The sequence below is a fragment of the Conger conger genome, chromosome 9 (assembly GCF_963514075.1).
Source record: "Conger conger chromosome 9, fConCon1.1, whole genome shotgun sequence".
Taxonomy (NCBI): domain Eukaryota; kingdom Metazoa; phylum Chordata; class Actinopteri; order Anguilliformes; family Congridae; genus Conger; species Conger conger.
Window position 1 is genome coordinate 59,741,588 of NC_083768.1, and position 5,000 is coordinate 59,746,587.

Consider the following 5,000-nt stretch of genomic DNA (forward strand, 5'->3'; position numbering starts at 1 on the left):
TCCGCGCGCTGTAGGCTATTTAATATGACAGTAACTAATTTATAGAATGACGTAATGCAAGGTCCACTGTATTTAACTTCTGCGTCTGTTTGTATCACCAAGCGAGCTGAGTTCTTCTTCCGTTATTCATGCCGGGTGCGTAGATTAATTTAAATGTTTCCCTTTCTTTTACGCGTCTCTGTCGCCTATTGCTGTGACATTAAATGGGTCCCGTCACAAACTTCTGGACCCGCGAATGGTTAAGCGTCGAAGCCCGGACATTACATTATTAAATACCAAAATATTTTTTTAGGCGTTGGCCCTTTACCCCAGGCGTTCGCCGTTATCAAACTGTGTTTCTCCATTTACAGTCTTCCAGAAATCCGGAATGAAATATATAACGCTCACGCTCCATTTGATAGTAATTAGTTGCATGTGGTGGTCTTGTACATGCAGTTTTTTAGAGAGAGGCTGGAGAATTGGATATGTGGAATGTATTTCTGGGGACTAATGCAAACCTGCTTTAATCTGTTGTAATTGTCTGATATTTTACACAAAAGATTCCCCCTCCGCAATTCAAGAGATAAAAAAACTATCAATGTTGTGATCGTAATTACGGTGCATTAAAGGGAGACTTTTCACACACAACTAGCCATGCCGAATACACGCGAGGAATTGTCCGGGAAACGACCGGGTTTCATTACCCGCAGGCCTGCAGCTGAAGTTAAAAAATACCCCCATCGAAATCAAAAGTGCCTGTCTGGGCAAACGGCCACAGACCGCAGTTGTTTTAAAAGCGAGCAGTTTGCATTCTACTAATAGGATGGCCATGTGTGTTTACTAATGTTCGCTTTCTGGTTGACGTTTTTTATTTTTTACTTTATTTCTACCTATCTTGTTCGGAATTTTTTTTTAATATTGAATGTGAAATGTTTTATTTTTAAATTAGTGCTATTAATTTTGATGTGCAATGGCATTTCCTGTGGGGGTTGTCTGTTTTATTTTTATTTTTTCATTATTGAATAAGGTGTTTGTTTTTATTGAAATATTAAGTATTATATTGTGGCAAGATGGAGCAAGAGCTTTGCGTCTGCTGTCCGCGAGGCCATGATAATGTTAGACTATACGAAGGAAAAGTGAGGGTGAAAATAATTTATAAACGGAATGTGAACACACACACACACACACACACACACACACACACACACACACATCCCAAGTGCGTGTGGGATGTTGGACAGAAAACGGAACAGCTGTTATGTTTAGCAAAGATCGGCTATTTCTTCAGTAGCCAATAGCTGCAGATCCCGGGCCGATATTATATATTTCGTTTTTAGTATCAATATGGTTGTCCTCCTGAAATCATACTTTATTTTCTGAAGCTGTTCAGATTACATAATTACGTAAATAAACTGCACTTTCGTGTCGCGTTTAACGTTTACTCGAATGGCCATTGAAAACGGTTGGGTCCTATGAAACTTGCAGTTCGAGAGTCGATTTAAGATAGAAATGACATCCAGGAAACATTAACGGTTTGCGTTTCATTTAGTGGTGAAGTCCGTGTTCAGCATGTCTCTACAGATTCTATTCATGCTCTTTCTAGATCCTGCTGTTCTACCGTAAATGCCTTTCCCTCCTGGCGTCTCCTAGCTCTCAGTCAAAATAATAACTTTAGATCATCTAGCATTAGAATAATGCATTTATGTGGGTTGTGTTTGCAATTAACGAGGCCGTGTCTGAAGCGGGTCTTCTGATGTTTTTGTTTGTTTGTTTCCATTAGTAGAACTGCTTTCCTTTTAAATTGTTGCCCCAAAAAAGCAACAATTAAAGTCTCTCTTGGTCTTCATTAAAATGACGATGAAATGTTTTCTTAAAAGAATGTAGACTACTGCTTGGTAATAGGAGAATTTTACGAACTTTTTGCCCTGTTAAGTAGGCTATCCACTGCTCGCAATGCAGATTTAAGCATGTTTATCTATTTAATACAAATGCACAGAGGGCCGTTGAATATCTATTCGCACTGCATCACCGTTGGGTTAGTCTACCTGGCGATGTTTAGTAAAATAATTTCAGAATTTGATTTCAGAAGGAATCCTCTGCATCTTTGCACACACAAAAAAAATAGGCCGTATCGCAGTTTAACTTGCATTCTCCTCAGTAGCTGTGCTGTCCTTGGGCAACCTCTTAATAAACGCTTTGAAGGGGCAACACACCGGGCTACTTCGCCGCCAGCTGCGGTAAGCGTTCGTTGAGAGAACGGCGCTGATCTGCGATTCTGTGCTGCAAGTTTGCTTATGATGGAGGTGCGAGTGTTACTTGTCCTTATCGGGGTCAAAATGTTTTCCTTGAAAAATCGCATCAGTGACTGTGGGCTTAATTTCGCCAATTCCCGTCTTTTCACGAGACAGGATGCTCGCTATTTAAAACGGGGAGAAAAGCCGGGCCGGTGCATCAAAGGGGAATGTTTGCGATTCATGTTTTTTATTTTGTTGTATGTATTTTATGTTCTGCGCAAGAAAAAGAAACCATGAAAGTTAAACACACAGAAACTTACGATGAGAAAATATGCATGGCATATTTTCTCATCGAAAATAACATCACTAAGAAAACTAACAGCACTAAGAGGAACGGGTAAGAAGGAGTGATGTTGGAGATTGCGTTAATTGAAGGCGGGAGAGAATTTTAGAATTGATTCAAGTGGGAATTTGGGAGGTTATTGTAACAGGAAATTGATTTTGGCCAGTTTTTTTCAAGCTGACAAGACTATTGCAGTTTTTCAGATGACAGGACAAACTGTTCCAAATAGAGGTTCCTCTGAGTGAAATAAAAAAAAGAAAAACGTCTGTGTGAAGGTTGATTGAAGATGCTGTAGGATAGTAATGAAAGTGGAAGTTATGAGATGAAATATGTTTTGGAAGCAGGCCGAGAGCAGGGCTTGTTTGAACGAAAAAAATTACTGACAGATTTGAAAGATTCTGGAAGACTGGTGGAGAAGTGGTCACCGTTCTGACAAAGCCTTTCTTGAACGCGGAGCAGATGAGATCACTTCTGTAAGTGCGTGCCCAGATAATGTTGCAATGTGTAAGGTATGGATAGATCATTGTGTAATAATACGTGTCGTGTTAACAGAAATTTGTTTCTTCTGAAGACACCAACTTGTTTTCCTGGAAATGAAGGCGATGTTGATTTTTTTTCCTCCTGTTTTTCATCAATGGGTCACCAATACACTTTGTACAATGTACCCAAAATTGTACATCAATTGTTTTTTTTATTTCTGGGAGTGAAGAGCCTGTAGAAACGGTGTAATGTTAAGGGATTTATTTGCCTTGAACCAGAGATCAATATTAGAGAGTTCTGGGTGTATCTGTGGTTACCAGATAGGCTTGGCATGGATGGTGCAGTGGGTAGCACTGCCGCCTCACAGCAAGGAGGTCCTGGGTTCAAATCCCTGTCAGCCGGGGCCTCTCTGTGTGGAGTTTGCATGTTCTCCCCGTGTCTGCGTGGGTTTCCTCCGGGTACTCCGGTTTCCTCCCACAGTCCAAAGACATGCAGGTTAGGCTGATTGGAGAGTCTAAATTACCTGTGGGTATGAGTGTGTGTGTGCCCTGTGATGGACTGGTGACCTGTTCAGGGTGTATTCCTGCCTTTCTCCCAATGTATGCTGGGATAGGCTCCAGCCCCCCTGCGACCCTGTTCAGGATAAGCGGGTTCAGATAATGAATGGATGGATGGTTACCAAATAGAGAAATGTTGGTACCTTCAGCAAATATAGTAAATCCACATTATTTGAGGACAGGTAGAGGTTATTGACATATATTATGAAGAATAGGGGTCCAAGTATTGACCCTTGAGGAATGCCACATTCAGTGTGATCAGAATTAGAAAGGGAGTTCTTCTTGACACACACTGTTTTCTATGGGACAAGTAGTAGTCCTGGAACTTTCTAATAGATGTCATAGCTTTTGATGCTGTGCATAACTGTGCCATCATAGCTCACTGTGTAGAAGTATAGCAGTATTTCTGTGCATTCATGAACAAAGTATGTTTCTTTACCTTTGTTTTCAAAGCAGCTGAGGTCTGAGGTTGTTTTCCACATCTTTACTCGGGCTTTCTGGTGGAGGAAACGGCCGGATTGGGAGGAAGTATTTTCTTGGTTTAAAATTGTACAAATCGTCTTGTCCGTGCAAAGCACAACCTTTTTTTTCATCCTGCAAAGCATTGAAATGACAGGCAGAGGTTGCCGGCGTGACCCAGCATTTGATGCTGCTGCAGTGGGTTCAGGTAGACCGAGGTTTAGGCCAAACCACATCTAACAGGAATCATCGCGTAAAAATGAACTGCGAAGACCAGGCAGGAGAAATAGCTCCCGCCCACCGCCTCTGGACCCAGACACTCGCCTGCAGAACGAGCCAAACCTTTCACTCTCTCATTTCTGCCCTTTCATTTCCCCAAAAAATCTTGCGTCAATAATTGGAATAATCTCAATATTTTTTAATAATTGAATCATTTTTATTATTATTTCGTGCGTTACACTGAATCATTGTTTGTAAAGACCATTTCTGTAAGAGCTGTTTCCAAAAATATCTGCAGGTCTTTACCCCTTATATCCTGATTTATTTTACAAACTGTAAAAGAATAATAAAATAATATAAAATAATCATCCATTGGTTGTTGCCTTTATAGTGCATATCGCACACGGTGTTGCATACTCTGTTTGTGCGTTTGGGTCTGGAGAGAAGTATCCAGACCTGTGGATCCCGTTGATCCCATGGATCCTGTTGATCCCATGGATCCCGTTGATCCCATGGATCCCGTTGATCCCATGGATCCCGTGAGCCTGTGATCAGCTCTGTACATGTGCAGTGGCTCCGCTGCGTGTGCTTTCGTTCCTGTGGAATCCCTGCTTTCGGTTCGTGAGGGGATGTTCAAACAAACAGCTCATCTGCCACTGATGCCGTGGATATGCAAATGAGCTCTGCTCGAACACCGGCAGAGGGACCAATCGGGGACCTGCATGTTGC

The 5,000-nt window shown here is 41.6% G+C and overlaps 1 protein-coding gene across 3 annotated transcripts in view; it reads left to right on the top strand.

Annotated features, from left to right (window-relative positions):
- The window catches only part of thrb (thyroid hormone receptor beta), a 74,519-nt gene that overhangs the window by 2,039 nt on the left and 67,480 nt on the right, over positions 1 to 5,000 (top strand). The window lies entirely within an intron of this gene.